This window comes from Crinia signifera, chromosome 19 (assembly GCF_055691185.1).
Source record: "Crinia signifera chromosome 19, ASM5569118v1, whole genome shotgun sequence".
Classification (NCBI taxonomy): domain Eukaryota; kingdom Metazoa; phylum Chordata; class Amphibia; order Anura; family Myobatrachidae; genus Crinia; species Crinia signifera.
The window spans coordinates 126,330,867-126,347,936 of record NC_139226.1 but is presented as its reverse complement, the minus strand read 5'-3'; the positions used below and the strand labels follow the sequence as shown (position 1 = coordinate 126,347,936).

The 17,070-nt window shown below is 48.8% G+C and overlaps 1 pseudogene; it reads left to right on the top strand.

Annotated features, from left to right (window-relative positions):
- The first annotated feature begins 16,365 nt into the window (after positions 1-16,365).
- On the top strand, positions 16,366-16,501 carry LOC146044471 (U2 spliceosomal RNA; annotated as a pseudogene).
- Positions 16,502-17,070: the final 569 nt, after the last annotated feature.

The window sequence follows — 17,070 nt, the reverse complement described above, 5'->3', positions numbered from 1 at the left end:
TTACTGACCGCTCCACTCCTACATGCTGGAGTCTCAATACTGGCTCCCCGATCCTATACTACTCTCTCCTTGTGCCTTTTTGTAAATATACAGCAAGCCAGAGCTAGAACGGCTACAAATTCCAAATGCTGCTTTCAGTCCGCAAAACCTGCTTTAGACCAGGTATTTAAAACTTTTTTTAAAACGGGTCAGAGGAAGTTTACCCCCTTTCACACCGCATCTAAAGCAGGTTTGCGGTGTGAAAGCGATCGTGAAAACGGCTCCTGTGTACTGTGGCTGGTCCAGGCTCCAGGGGGGTCCTCCCGCAAAGCTGATTAATTTATTGGGGGGGGGGGGGGGGACAGGACTCGTGTGCCATCCTGCACTGGCCAACGGAGGAGAGGAGTGCACTATAGAGGGAGAAGGAGTGACACCCAGCGAGTGCGTGGCGGCAGCAGTGACAGCGGGACTCCGGTCCCGACATCCTGACCACGCCACTACCCAGCCCGTTATGGCAACCATGTACAACAATGCTGGGCAGCCTCACATGTGCGCGCAAACCCCCCCCCCCCGGATAAATTAATCAGTTTTGCGGGCAGCGTCTCGCCCAAAGCCTGGACCGGCCACAGTGGGAACACGACTGAATTTGAGCCTGGGAGCAGGACAGGAGCCGCAGGACTGGAGCAGCAACACTCACAGCAGGACAGGCAGCACTCCGTCTCTGTCCGGCGATACAGCCAGACGCTGGAGGTATGGACAGGGGGGGATCCCACCTGGGCAGCGCAGCGCAGGGGGTCCCTACAGTGTATGTTATATCAGTGGCGGGGTCCCTGCAGTGTATGGGAACTAGTAGCTACAGGGACCCCGCCACTGATATAACATACACTGTAGGGACCCCCAGCGCGATTATTCCCCTCCCTGCGCTGCCCAGGGGGGAGGAATCCCGTTTCAGATCCGTTTTGACACCAAAAAAAAAACAGGTCTGAAAGGGTAGGACCCTGCTTTTTTACCGTTTCCAAAAAACTTTTTATTTTATTTTTTTTGAAACGGTAAAATAACTTTGCACCTTTCAGAAAGCACACATTACCATTTCTCGGTTAAAAATCGGCAAAATACCGGTTTTTTTTTTAGTGCGGTCTGAAAGGGGCAAAAGTCTGCTCCCTGCACACAAGTAAATCCGTTCTGCACAGAATTGCAGCGGAGAACGGGAAGGGAAATGGCAACAGCTACATCCATTCTGAGATTTCTTTTTTTTGTACTTCCTGCTGATTTTATTATCTTTAGAATATTTATATTTTGGGTTATTTGGTTATTATTAGGAGGTAAACTGATATTAGCATAAAATCTTAACTTAGTAATTAAAACTTACTAAACATGTCAGTGCTTTGTTACTGCTGGATGTTATTAGGTCTGATTGCTGGTCCCTCTTCTTGTTTTTTTCCAACAGTATCTGTCTATTTGCTACTATTTATCTTGCTTCTCTCACCAGTCCTTTTTCTTATATGGCCACCTTACCCCCCCCCCCCCCCTTTTCTTATATGGCCACCTTACCCCCCCCCCCCCCCAAATAAAAATACCCCTGCTCTCACCGCTTGCTCATCTGCTCTCTCCATGTCATCACGCCATCAATACCCATCCTCTCCACCCCTAATCCAGCAATCCTCAACTCCATCTTGTGGCTGTCAGTGCACATTCCTGAGCCTAGAAACGATCTAGATCAGTGGTATCAAACTCATGGCCTGCCAGCTGTTGTGGAACTACATGTCCCAGCATGCCCTGCCAAGTTTTCACAATCCATTATATAAAATCTTGTAGTAGGACATGCTGGGACGTGTAGTTCCTCAACAGCTGGACGCAGGGCCGGCGCCACCACTAGGCAGCTCTAGGCATTTGCCTAGGGCGCCGGCACCTGGAGGGCGGCAGTTCGCCCCTCACCCCCTGCACTGTGGTACCTGCGTAAAAAAAACTTCTGTCCCCGGCGTCCCTGCTGAGTGCTGGTGTAGGGGTGTCCGTGCCGCCGGGGGAGCCTGCGGCGCTGTTATCGTGTATACGCTTGTCGCGCCCGGCGGGGTCCCTACAGAGCATAGAAAATAACGCCGCGCGCATAGCGCTAGTTATTTTCTATGCACTGTAGGGACCCCGCCGGGCGCGACAAGCGTATACACGATAACAGCGCCGCAGGCTCCCCCGGCGGCACGGACACCCCTACACCAGCACTCAGCAGGGACGCCGGGGACAGAAGTTTTTTTTACGCAGGTACCAAGACCAGACCCCTCCCCCCCCCCCCCCGCCCGGCACCGGGGCGCCCCCACCCCGACTCGCCTGGGGCGCTCCGGTGCCTTGCACCGGCCCTGGCTGGACGGCCATGAGTTTGATACCACTGATCTAGATTTTTATTTTTTATTATGTTCATTGGGCAATTTTTTTTTTGTACCGTGTTTCCCTGATAATAAGACCTAACCTTCCATCTGCAGAATGGTACAAAATACCCCAAAAATAAGCCCTATGGTGTTTTTTGGACCGAAATAAGACCGTGTCTTGTTATCGGGGGGAAACACGGTAGGACCTGTGCTGCGACCTCATGGGGTTTCATAGGCACAAGAGGTGATGACAAAATGGGGAGGGCCCCTACCGAAGGCTCAATCTGGCTCTGACTTTATGGTGTTACAATCCCTAGATAATTAGGATTCCTGGCCTAATACCCATAGGCTTGAAAAGCTTTATTCAGATGTCAGCAGCTTAAAACTAGATAGGAGGCGAGTCAGATTTGAGCCCCTTTGTATTTAGGAATTGATCTCAAGTCTACACAAGTGATTTTCCTGGCTTCACAGGACATACAGGCAGTGACCAGGCTTTTTATTAAGCGAGGTTAGAATGTATATAGAAGCAGGAATCCATGGCACGCAAGTATCCAGAGGTGGAGGTATCCACACTGGTAGTTTATTATAAATAGTACATATTTTACACCCTACTAAATACATGCTGACAATGGCACTAAATCTGAAACCCTTTGTGGCCCAATCTTCTCTCAAATTCGAATGAGGCTACAAACAAAAAGGTTCCAATCTTCTTCAGTAAAGTACTGGGCATTATGGACACTGCCTTAGGTGCCAATTTATGTTTTTGCTGGTGGGTGCTCAAGCCAAAAATATAGAGGAGTGGCTTCATGGGGAAGGGGTGTGGCCACAAAATAATACCAATTTATATTATGGAGCACAGTTGTCTCCAATATTCAAGTTACGGCAACAGAGTTCCACATACATAAATCCCCCCACTCTGCAGGTACATAAATGCCCCCACAATGCAGGTACATAAATGCCCCCACAGTGCAGGTACTCTGCGAACAGAATACACTCTTCCCGGCATACTGTTTCCCAGAAGGCGGGTCCGGCAATGTGGATGCTGCAGCCGCAAATTAACAAGTTAATATGGCGGCCCAGCAGCGGGACTCGGGCCCGTGGGTGCTCATCAATTTCCGTGTAATATATACAGCATTACTCCAAAGCTCTGCAGAGTGGGAGATTTTGGAATACATTTGGAAACCCCCAATTTAAAAATCCTGCGTTTGCCACTGCCTGGGCCATATGAAACGAACCTATTCCTGGTCTCTTTCCCATGTATTCCGCCATAGCACTGATGTGCTGATCATAGATACTGGGATATTTGGCATTTCTGTTCTGCTGTGTAGCTGAGGTAGAACCATGAAATAACAGCATTAACATAACTCATTTCCCCATCTGCATTGTGCTGTGCATACAGTAACCTCTTCCTGCCCAGTGGTGGGAACAGCTTTCTCACATACATTCAGTACAACATGGTTTACCTTGTGAATGGGATAATGTTTGAATGTGTGTGCCACAGCATTTTATGTTGCCAGTTCTAGTTATTAAGCTTCAACTACTAAGTTATTGCCAGAGGTATCCAAGCAAAGCCAAGCCGTAGCCCCAGAGCACTATGCAATCACAGCTTATTGATTCCTTTCCAGAGCAGGAACATGTTTTGTGAAGCCTGTAGGGAAATATCACAGTCACAGTATACAGTAGGTTTATGCCTGGTAACAGTGTTATTGAAACTCTGCAAGCAACAGAGCAACCCTGAAATATAGGGGGTGATTCAAACACACTCCATACTTGCCTACTTCCTGGCTGCGGGAGAGGGAAGCCAGGTCAGTGAGGCAGGAGGGCGGGCTGTCGCCGGGAGTAAAGAGGGGTGGGGGTGGGGCCACATTATGATTAGCTGCTTGGGGGTGTGGCCATGGCAATTGTGACATTTTAGCAGTGCCCCCCCCCAATGCAATGCTGTTATATCAGGCCTTGCACTGTGGTGGGTGGGGCTAAAATAAAACATCATTTAATGGATGGACCTCCTGCCAATGTGTGTGTGTGTGTGTGTGGGGGGGGGGGGGGGGGGGGGGGGGGGGGGGGGGGGGGATCATGGGAGCCAGACAGCTCTACCCTTTCTGGGGAGCCAGGGGGGGTGACCCGTTTTCCGGGACCTCAACCCTGGACCCACTGCAGGCCAAGTTCACTCCCCTCTCAAATATCGATGCCAGCCCAGAATTCGGCAATCTCCGGCCAGGATGTAGGTCAGTTTAGACTGACTTTTGTTTGCGAAGGAGAAAAAAAAAAATTTGATGGTCAGCGACCAATGAATGTTTTTTTGGCCTATGTGGCTGCATGCGAGTGGATCCACACGGTCCCTGCCAGTAGCAACCTGTTTTATTTTTCTATCGCAATTTAAAAAACGACTGGATGAGGTAAAACCAGAACCGGATCTAATGCGCCTGGGGCTGGAAATGTTCAATGGCCTATTATGAGCATGGAGGCGAGGCCAATGCCATGTAGGCGTGTAAAAACCCGTACACTATAAGCCCCAATGTCTCCCTAAATATATATAATTCAAAAATTGCATAAATGTGTAAAATAGGAATACCGTTTTAATACTTATGACTTGTGGCCGACCATGTGGCCAGCTGGTGTCGGTCTGGTGATCATCATGCTGTCATGAGGATTGGCCTATTTGTATGTGAGGGCCTGGAGCTGCAGATAATCTAACTCTGGGTAACACGACCATTTGTCTTCTGAACAGGTTTATATATAAATGCCTCCATTGGCACATACCCTCTCTTGCATATTGATTTGCATTAATATATCATTATAATGTTGGATAGATAAAGGACTGAACTGTATATAACCGCTACACATACTTGTTGCCTTTTAACCTGGAGCACCAGAAGATGCTGTAGGGAGTCAGATCCAGGTGTTAGGTGTGGGGCAGGGGTTAAAGTGAGCAAGAATGGGGTGGAACTAAGTTCCGTCTGTTCCATTTATGTGGTGGAACAGTTCCACCTTCATCCGCCCACCTTGCCCTGCTGTGTGTCCCTGCCTGCAGCCTGCTTTGCTATAAAGGAGACGGCCAGGCAGAGCAATGGGAAACCTGGCCGCCTCTCTAACTTCAGGTCCACCTGTCCAATGATGCACTGAGCCCAGCAGCCAACACTGCCTGATTGGCTGCCGGCCTGCGAGTCGGGCCCAGTGCATCAGTTGAATTAGCCATGCCAGCAGAGACACGGTTGGATGTGTTCTGAGAGAGACAGACGGGTTTACCATCACTCTGCTTGTCTCCTTGACCACACAGTGAGTGCAGAGCACACACTTCCCCTGGCACTGTACATGTAATGTTACCCCTGGCGCTGTGCATGTTACCCTTAGTGCCGTGCATGCCATTCTGGCACTGTTTATGAAACCACTGGCATCAAGCAAGAAACCCCTGGCACTCCCAGAAATATATGTAGCACTGTGCTGGTAATTAATATTAATATTTTAAATATCAATTGAGAATTTCATGTGCATGCAGAGTTTAATAGAAACTGTACATTAATATTTTTGTTAGTTTGAATTGTCAATATTAGACACTTTTAATAGTTCTTAGCCTCTTGGCATAGGCAATCCAGAACAGAAATCTACAAGCCTACTGCTGCTTTCACACCGCAAAAATGGCATTGACCCGGTAATTTAAAACGTTTTTAAAAATGGGCCAGACAGCCTTAACCCCTTTCACACCACATATCTTAAATGGGTAGGACCCTGCTTTTTTACCATTTTGAATTACCGGTTTTCTTGAACCGGTATATTCAAAACAGACCTTTCACACCGCACATATTACCGTTTTGAAACGGTAAAAAAAAAATGGCATTTTACCCAGTAATAAGTGCGGTCTGAAAGGGGTATAATACAGATATTCAGTACTTACAGTATTCCTAGCTGTAGCTTAGAGGAAATTACTTCCCAAATAATATACAGTATCTAATATACATATATATCTATTTCCTCTGGCAGCAGCTTTTACACCAATTGTTTGACTATTGTGCTCCCTCTGGTGGAATTATGAAGTCTTGCAATTATCCTCAAAATACGCTTTATACAGTAGTATTAGTTCTCCATTACTGTATACAAGACTCAGCAAGAGTAATTAACTGCATATCAGGCAGAACTTAAAAAACAATTAGGACTAATTAACACCTACGTTTAGATCTCAGACCGCAATAAAGTACAACTTCTAGCTGACACTACCTCTCACCCGCCTCGCACCTCTCCAATCCATTCTTAACGCTGCTGCTAAGCTCATCTTCCTCTCCCGCCGCTCTACCTCCGCCTCCCCCCTCTGTCTATCTCTTCACTGGCTCCCCATTCCTTTCCGAGTTCTCTTTAAACTCCTCACCACCACCTACAAGGCTCTCTCCTCCTCCACCGCTCCTTACCTCTCTTCACTGATCTCTATCCACACTCCCTCCCGTCCTCTTCGCTCCATCGCTGACCGCTGACTGACCTCTCACCTAATCACCTCCTCCCACTCCCGTGTCCAAGACTTCTCTCGCGCTGCCCCCCTGCACTGGAACAACCTCCCGCCACCCATCAGGCTTTCTGATTCCCTTACCTCCTTCAAGCGCTCCCTCAAAACCCACTTTTTTCGACTAGCCTATCCCTCCTCCTAACCTCTTTTGATCCTCCTATCCTACCTCCGTTCCCCTCCGTTCCTACTTATCCTGTTGTTTTTCGTTCGTCCACCCACCTATTTTTAGTATGTTAACTATTATGAGTAGGGTCCTCCTTCCTCACGTACTCACCCTACCTCTTTACCTCACCTGTGCTCCTGCCCTGTTCTTCCCTTCCTCTACTTCATCTTCAGTCTCCTCGACAATTTTGACACCTACTTCTGAACTGATGCTGATTTTAGTTCTACCAGCTATACCCCTATTTATACTGTATTTTTCAACACACCCTGTACGTTACCTTGTAATTTGTTTTTTGTTTGCTATGTACGGCGCTGCGGACACTTTGCGGCGCCTTATAAATAAACGTACTACTACTGCACTATCTGAATCTCTAGCTCCTCTTATAGCAATTTTCTATATGACGTAGCAGCACACTGGGCCAAGGTGGAAAGATGACGAGTCTGAGTACTTGGGTAGATGGGCAGGAATGCTGAGCGCTGGACTGTTCATAGGAATCCTGGATGGATAGCAACCCTATTACTAGCCACCATAGTGTGACACCTTTGTTGGCTGCCAGAGAATAAGGTCTGTGCAAATACAATATGTTAAAATAACTTATACTCTACTGCACAATAAAGTAAGTTGGGGGGGGGGGGGGGAGGATATATATAGTACACAACAGTAAAACAGCAATACAAAAATAATTTGAGCATCTCAGACCCCGATATAGTATAGTAATTCATTCAAATCTTGAAAGGGCCCCATAGCAAATCTTGAAAGAGCCCCCACCCAACAGCATGACCGCTGTCACTACAATGGCCCTTAGAAAAGAGTGAGGGGAATGAGAGAGAAAGTGGGTGTGGGGAAAGAGAGAGAAAAAGTGGAGTGAGAGAGAAGGGTGGTCAGGGAGAAAGAGGGGCTTTGTGGGAAAAGAGGCAATAACGGAGAAAGAGATGTCAGAGCTAGTGAAAGAGTGTGAAGTGGAGTGGCTCCATGCAGCTGCTGCAGGAGATTGCCTTCTGGGCATTGGGGCCCACCAAGTGACCAGGCCCCATAGCAGCTGCATCCCCTGCACCCTCTACAGTTACACCACTGAATACACACATTATACACACATTATACCAGCAGCAGTGTCCAGAGCAGGGCCGGTGTCTCTTGCTGCTCACAGAACACTGGGCATGTCCATATTGTGAAGAAACGGGAGGTGTGACTCCTGATCGCGGCATTCCCGTGAAGCCATGCCCACTTTTGCTGAGATCATGCCAAATTTTTGGAAGTGTGTCTCTTCACACCATGCTTGAGTCCCGCATCCCTTAATCTAAAGTATATGTTGGGCTATGCATTGTCAAATACCAAAGTAGCAAAGTGCTTACCATAGACATTGGCAAGTTCAGTCATTGCTTCCGTCCCAGTCTGCAGCTTACATGAAGCAATGGTCAATAATGAAACCACTTCGCCACCTCGTCCCACTGACACTGGCTGCACCTAGATATAGCACTAGGATCCCCAAATACACACCATAGAGCACATTGAGGTCACCTTCCCCGGGTGGTGAGTCCAGGCAGCCACTACTACAGACACAAGGTTGAGGCAAAGGGTGCCTTACCCCAACCCTGCACTGCACCTACTATTAAATTGCTGCCACCATCTCTGCGCACCATGATGTTGCTCCAGGTTGGCGCTCTATGTTGCTACTGGTCAGCTCATAGGTCCTGCTGCTGAGGGGTTGGGCAGCTGCAGCAATACACTCATTGCAGCAGTGTGTATACAGAAGATTTATCTATTCATTATTTGTTGAAAAAGTGCAGTGAGGTCCCTTACTGGACCTGCGGGGCCCCCAAAACACCTGGGCCCCATAGCAAGCACACCACCTGAACTCTCTGTAGTCACGACACTGCCTTTACTGTATTGTTGGTATATCGGCTCATGGTTAATTGAATAAACCTCATATACAGTAGTTACATTGGCAGCAGCTTTACACAAATAATATGGCACTAGGTGATTCATCGCGCCCTACGGGCGCTCTTCACACCGTCGTAAGGGGCTGCGCCCCCTTAATTTGTGAACGTTTGTATATGAGAAATATGGTTAGAATTGTATGAAAGATGCCCTGTATTGCAACTTAGGTGTCCGCAAATCGCGGGAGGGGGGGTCGCGGAGGGTGCCGCGAATTGCAGGAGGGGGGGTCGCGGGGGGTGCCGCGAATTACAGGAGGGGGGGTTGTGGGGGGGTGGATGCTGCAAATCGCGGGAGGGGAGGGATTGCAGAGAATCGCGGGAGGGGGGTCGCGGGGTGGGTTGCCGCAAATCGCGGGAGGGGGGTTACGGGGGCGGGGGTTGCGGCGAATCATGGTAGGGGGGTCGCGGGGGGTGTGCCGTGAATCACGGGAGGGGGAGTCACGGGGTGGGGTGCCGAGAATCGCGGGGGGGGTGTGTGTGTGCCGTGAATCGCGGGAGTGGGGGTTGCGGGGGGGTGGGGGGGTGTGACGCGAATCGCCACAAGAAAAAATCAACACAGAAAGGTCAACACATGTAAATGTTGACATAAGTGTGGCACTTCATTGGTGTCCATGTCGACACATGAGAATGAATATGAAAACGTTCAAAAAATGAAAAAAAAAAATTCAAAAACTCATGTCAACCTTTTTCATTGTCGACCATAGCCATGTCAGTGTTTTCCATGTGCAATTTAATTCTGGAGCTGCCGCGCATCGCGGGGTGGGTGCCGCGAATCGCGGGAGGGGGGGTTGCGGCGAATCATGGGAGGGGGGGTCGCGGGGGTGTGCCGTGAATCACGGGAGGGGGGGTCACGGGGTGGGGTGCCGAGAATCGCGGGGGAGGTGTGTGTGTGTGTGTGTGCCGTGAATCGCGGGAGTGGGGGTTGGGGGGGGGGGTGTGACGCGAATCGCCACAAGAAAAAAATCAACACAGAAAGGTCAACACATGTAAATGTTGACATAAGTGTGGCACTTCATTGGTGTCCATGTCGACACATGAGAATGAATATGAAAATATTCAAAAAATGACAAAAAAACTTCAAAAACTCATGTCAACCTTTTTCATTGTCGACCATAGCCATGTCAGTGTTTTCCATGTGCAATTTAATTCTGGAGCTGCCGCGAATCACGGGGGGGTGCCGCGAATTGCGGGAGGGGGGGTCGCGGGGGTGGGTGCCGCGAATCGCGGGAGGGCGGGGTTCACAGGGGTTCCGGTGGGGGGTTGCCGTGAATTGCGGGAGGTGGGGGGTCACGGGGGGTGCCGCGAATCGCGGGAGGGGGGGTTGCGGGGGGGTCTGACGCGAATTGCCACAAGAAAAAATCAACACAGAAAGGTCAACACATGTAAATGTTGACATAAGTGTGCCACTTCATTGGTGTCCATGTCGACACATGACAATGAATATGAAAAAATTAAAAAAATTAAAAATAAATCTTCAAAAACTCATGTCAACCTTTTTCATTGTCGACCATAGCCATGTCAGTGTTTTGCATGTGCCATTTAATCCTGGGGCTGCTGCGAATTGCGGGGGGGGGGGGCCGCGAATCGCGGGAGGGGGGTCGCAGGGGGGGTGCCGCCAATCGTGCAAGGGGGGGTCGCGGGGGGGTTCTTTTTGCCGCGAATCGCGGGAGGGAGGTCGCGGGGGGGGGTGTTTTTTCCGCGAATTGGGGGGGGGGTCACGGGGGAAGGGTTTGCCGCGATTCGCGGGAGGGGGGGTCGCGGGGTGGTGGTTATGCCGCGAATTGCGGGAGGGGTCGTGGGGGGGTTCTTTTTTGCAGCGAATCGCGGGAGGGGGGGTCGCGGGGGTGTTTTTGCTGCGAATCGCGGTGGGGGGGGTCGCGGGGAGCGGGTGTTTTTGCCGCGAATCGCGGGAGGGGGGGGAGGTTTTGCCGCAAATCGCGGGAGGGGGGCGCTCACCTGGTGGCTGTGGAGTAGCAGTGCTGGGCAACATGGGAAGGCAGTGGGTGTCTGGCACTGTCTGTGGGCTCACTGGGCTGGTTCTCTGTCACATACCTCCCAACATGACCCTCTCCAGGAGGGACACAATGCTCTGTTTCTAGACTTCCCCTTAATGTATGATTGCCATCACCTGTTTTAAACAGGTTAATTTCTCAGAAAGGTGTTCAGCACAGATGAAGGCAATCACACATTAAGAGGAAAGTCCAGGAACAGAGCGTTATAGACACAGACACCCACTTTGAGTGACAGATGTAGCCAAATATATAGGAGATTTGTGCTCCCTCTGGTGGAATCATGAATTATTGCAATGTTTCTCAGCAAACAACTTCATTGTATTTCATTTTTTTTCTGTAACAGTAGATAAGACTCTATTTATAGAATAATTTTATATTAATTACACCTTATTTCAGATCTCAGACAACTAAAAAAGTACAACTGCAAACTGAGTGGGACTACAATTGAAGTAAAGTGAAAGGTCTGTTGTGCTGGGAAGCAGGAGTCTACTGCAAACAGCACTGTAACAAGACTTTGCACCATACTGTACATGCTGACTTTTTAAAACTCCTCTCCGAGAGAAGCCCGGAGAGGAGTGAAAGGGGGGGTTGGACAAGGTTTCGTTTTGGGGGCGGGCGAGGTTGACATCACCAAGCTTCGCCCCCATGACCGGCAGCCGCATTCATTTGCAGGTCCGTGGATGGGGGAGGGGCTAAAGTGATGCCAAATGACACTATTCGCTGCATGTTAGCCACGCCCCCTTACCGAGGACCCGTGACATTTGGAAATTTATATAGCGGAGTAGGGGCTGTGGCTACAATATGGGAGACTTGCCCACCTACCTCGCTCATCTAGGCGATCACAGATTTATTAGGAATTTTCTCTTCCCATCAGTATCTGTCTGTTACTGACATCACCCACTGTGCAGGGGGCGGGAAGTGCTACCACCCCCAAACACCTACACTTGAAATTGAAACTGCCTGTTCCACCCAGGCTCTCACAGTGGCACCGTTACCATCCACAGTATCATGTACGGCATATACCATAGAGTGACAACCTGTATGTATACATGCACACCACCAGTGGCGTAACAATAGCTTCACAGACCCTGCGGTGGGTTGGAGGCGCTATGTACGTCTGGCCGCCGCGGGGTCTGCGGAAACTATTGTTAATGGGACCGCTGCCGAATCTGTTGCTGCTGGCCTGCCGGGACCAGCAGACCCGTTGCTCCTCCTGTTACATACACATGGGTGGATGGGCTCCAACACATCATGGTATCTTTAAAACTCTCCAAACAGCATTTGTGGGGGGGGGGGGGGGGGATGTGGATGGATGTTTTGCATAAACATCCATTTACAGAGTAGCGTGCATGTCCAAAATCAAAAACCCTCCGTATTGTTAGGGCTCTGGGAGTATCTCCGCCAACCCCTGACACCGTTGTCTCAGACTGGGGTTGACGGACGCATGCAGAACTAGGCTTCGCCTGTACCCGTCCCGGCTGTAAGGGCGAATTAGGTCCGCCCAGACTCCGTTACAGGCAGGTCTTAGGATGGGACAACGCGTCCGTCAAGGCCGGAAGATGACAAGCTAACTAAATCCCCACAAGAGACGGGGGAACTCCCAGAAACACCAGGGGAGTAACAATACTCAAAGATGACACACTAGTGAGTAGGACACACTGGTGAGTAGGATGGGATAACTCACAGTGTGGGTGCAACAATGCACAGGGGTGACCAATAAAGAAATATACCAAGCTCACAAGGATACAGCAGGGTAACCCCTGACTTAGCTGCAAGCAGACTGGAGCACGCTGAGAGGACCTGAGGGCACAGGACCAGACAGGACTGACAGGCCGGATATCCAGGAACCAGGACAGACTCTGGAGATCAGGCTCAGCTAGGACCAGGAGACCAAATGCTTCCACAAACAGACAAGCTGGAACAAGGCAGGATCCAGGAGTAATGACTGACAAACATGCACACAGCACAGGACAGGACTATGAGCTCAGACTGTGAGGCTTGCACACGGCTGGGAACTGAGGGCTGACTGGTAAGGCTGAGCAGGTGAGGCTGCCTTAAGAAGGCCTCAGGTAATTGGAGCAGCTGTGAACTCTAGGCCAGCAGGGCTGATCAGGTCAGACTTGTGCATAATTAACCACAGAGGACTGAGCTGCTATGGCACAGACTTACCACTGGAGGCCACCAGAGAGTAAATACAAACAAGCTGAAATAACCCCAAGGCAGATAGGAGTCATAACTGATGACTCCTGCTGAGATGATCTCCTTAGAAAATAACAATGTGCGGCGGCACTTAGGACAAGATTACAAGGAAACCAGCCACTTTAAGCCAACGTTTCAATGAGGTATTCTCAAAAATGAAGAATAGCGTCGGCCCACACTACATATCTAGCATCACTACCATTAAAGGTCAACATATCGACTTTATGGACATTCATTTCTCCTAAACTAAGAAATCGCCATACATTGAATGCAGAAGCCTATCCAAGGCGGCGACAGACTTGCACAGTCATCCAGGTTTACCTGCACCCCCTCAAGAGGAATTGGCAAAAATCCCATTCTTCACATTCGATCTCTGCTCTTGGGACTTTATTGGCCACCGGGTATCTATCCGCTGCTATTCCTGTCATTTGGAGACAATACAGTCCAGACCAACATGTCTCTTTTAATGCTTTCACATTGCAGAAATGGGTAATGACACGGTATTCTTAAATGGGACTTTAAAACAGGTCAGAGCCTTGAGACCTTTCACATTGCAGGTGAAAACCGTTTTAAAAATCATTTAATACCATTCACACATTCAACCTGTTTAACCCCCAAGGGACACGTTCCAAGCCATAGAAATAGAGCCATTCACACTGCCTAAAAAACGGCTTTGAACCGTGTAGGACTCTGCTTTTTAAACGTGTTGAAATACCAGTTAACTTTAACAAGTAAATCAACTCTGGCACTTTCCCACTGCAGCCTTAAACGTTTTAAAATGGAAAAAAAATGGCAATATACCGTTTTAAAAGTGCAGTGTGAAAGGGGTATTTGGTAGTATGCTTGCCATCATTTTAATCGCAATTATTTTATAAGTGCCCTTGTACCATTTATATTTACATGGAATTCCATATTTATTTTATTTCAGTAAATTGTTTATTGTAAAAGATACCGTTCCTATTGCATCATTCACCTGCGCTGGTACATCCTTGTTTCAGTTATTGTACGTTTTATTTGGGATTGACAACGCCAGTACCGGTTGCAACTAGTAGCGCACCAATCCTATTCTATTTTTAAAATACGCAGAAGCCCTTTGCCTGGATACGTTTAAATATACAGTAATATTAAGTATGATTTAGTTGTTTTGTATTCATATGGCTAATATAAAATATTGTCATAATGATCAGTTGTTCACTGGACAGTATGCCATTGCAAGTATGACCCCAGACAGGGCACACGACAATATAAACAGCCCAGCTAGCACTGATGGCATTTACACAACTACATTCGTATGTATGTAAATGTCATTTTTTAATATTGTATTTAGATATTTCTATCACCAAGCGTATAAGCACTTGTCTTCTACTATCCATTATTTGCTCATTGGGCCTGATTCAGAGTTGATCGCAAAACAAAATCTTTCTCAAATGGACAAAACCCATGCTGCACTGTAGGTGGGGCAGATGTAACACGTGCAGGGAGAGTTAGATTTGGGTGAGTTATTTTGTTTCTGTGCAGGGTAAATACTGGCTGCTTTATTTTTACACTGCAGTTTAGATTTCAGTTTCAACACACCCCACCCAAATCTAATGCTTTCTGCACGTTACATCTGCCCCACCTGCAGTGCATATGGTTTGTTTTTTTTGGTCCATTTGAGGGGAAAAAACAGCTTTGGAATTAGGTCTGTTTAACGCACTATATTATAGCGCTCCTGCTTCAGGGATGCGGTGAAAATCCCGGCGGTCGGAATCCCGCCGCCGGAATCCCGACCGCCGCAATGCCAGCACTTTGTCCCTCTATGGGTGTCCACGACACAGATAGAGGGAGAATAAAATAGTGTGCCAAGCATAGCAACGCACCGGGCCCGCTGTGTGGTGAGTGCAGTGGGCCCACTGCGTGGCGAGCGATCCACGACCCCCCCTTGTCAGCATTGCGGTGGTCGGGATTTCGACCGTCGGGATTCCGACCGCCGGGATATCATACTGATCCCGTTTCACACTTACACCCAGTGTTACTTACCACCTCCCATTTTTACCCTCCTTTATATGTATTTTCGCTGCTATATATTTTGGAATTGTGTTTAGAACAAAGAGTTTTCTGTATGTAGTGAGGCGTCGCTGCACTTTAAACTGAAATGTCATCTGAATCATTAACGTCTCGGGGATACATCTCCTGCTGAAAAAATGTAATTTAGCAATCCTATGAAAGCATCAGTCACATCAAAGGGCACACCAGATAATTGTGCACAAGCAGTGCTGACTCCAGAGTAAGCATACACACTCATATTACACAGACAGACCAACAACACATTGGGATTTAGTAGCATTGCATAAGAGGGTTTCAGTCACTGAGGTGCGAATTCAGCAAGAGACACAGATCACAATATTTAGCAGATCTGTGGTGTGTACACACGGTGAGATTCCCTTGCTATTTGAGTGCTATGTAATCTTTGCTAACTCTGTACTATTTACATACAATTCATGCTATCTACATTCGATTTGCACTATATAGTCATTGCAGCCCTGTCTATCTGGGTTTCGATTTGTGCTGTCTCGGAAGCACGCATCGGGATTGCAAGGTAAAAAACCTGTGCGATCTGAATACGATCTGCTTGCGATCTGCATGCGATTTTGACTATATAGTCAAAATCTCATGCTGGATTGTACCGTGTGTACACAGAATAAGCCTTAAACTGCGGTCGCAACATGGGGCAGAAAGGGACTGCTGCAGGAGCGGCGACTTAGCATTGTGAGGGTGCGGCCTGGACAACGCAGGCATGTATGGACCAATATGAGGGGGGGGGGGGCGCGGCGGCTGCGTGATGTCACACAGGTATTGTCACATAGATGCTGGGCCAAAAGAACCTCAACTGGATGCGTTGGAGTGTTTTCTCCTCCCCCAGATGACCACCCCACAAATGCGTATGTGCGGCTTCTAATACCAATCGCTCCAGTTTTCGGGAACTAAGAGCTGATCTACCCTTTTCTCCTACAGATTAGCAACATGATACAGTAAATAATTTTTCAAAACAAAGTAGGGTACACCCTCTGATGGAAAAACATCAATTACCCTGCCATTAACCACTTTAACAGTCTCAAAGGTGTGTACCAAATTTCTATCATCGTGTTGATCTCTCCCAAAGTCCTGTAGTGATATCTTTTCACCAACTGGGTTCCGTTGGGCCTCAGTCTCTTGGGGTGGTTCAGGATCTGCAGCATCTCTCCCGGATTCTCGGCCTTTTGGCTAAGATCAAGTGTAGTATCTGTTCTTATCAGTGGGTATGGACTGGCCTCTGGCAGAGAATAGAGAAAGGCTGGACTGAGTAGCTGCTCTGATGGGCGGAGGGTGTGGGACCCCTCTTTTTTGCCTGGGAGTGGTGAAAAGTCTGGCTGAGTACCTTCACTTCTGCCAGTGGTAGGAGGTGTTGTTTCCGTAAACCCACTGGTGAGAGGGGGGGGAGAAACACTGGGCCTAGTAGTTTGGCTCTCTTGACGGGGTTCGTAGCCCCCGAAGGATGAGTCAGCGAAAGGCTCAGTCTAGTATCCATTCCCAGGGAGCGGAGAAAGGCTGGGACTGAGTAGATGGCTCCTGTTCCAGAGGTTCATAGCCTCTGATGGGGAGACCGCGAAAGGCCCAGCTTAGTACCTTAACCTTGGGATCGGAGAAACACTGAGACTGAGTAGATTGCTCTTCCGAGGGGGTTGCAGCCCCTAAGGGAGTCTTTCGAAAGCCCAGTGGAGTACCCATTCCCATGCCAGGGGCTGGAAAGTGCCTGCTGTTGAGACGGAGAAACACTTGGTTGGACGCTGACTGGCTGGCTGCCTGGAGTCCGAGGCTGCACTGTGCCCCCGGGGAAACTCGGGGGTGCCGAACATGCACGGGTGATCCCAAGTCACCTTGCACTAGTATGGCACTAGCACTGCGCACT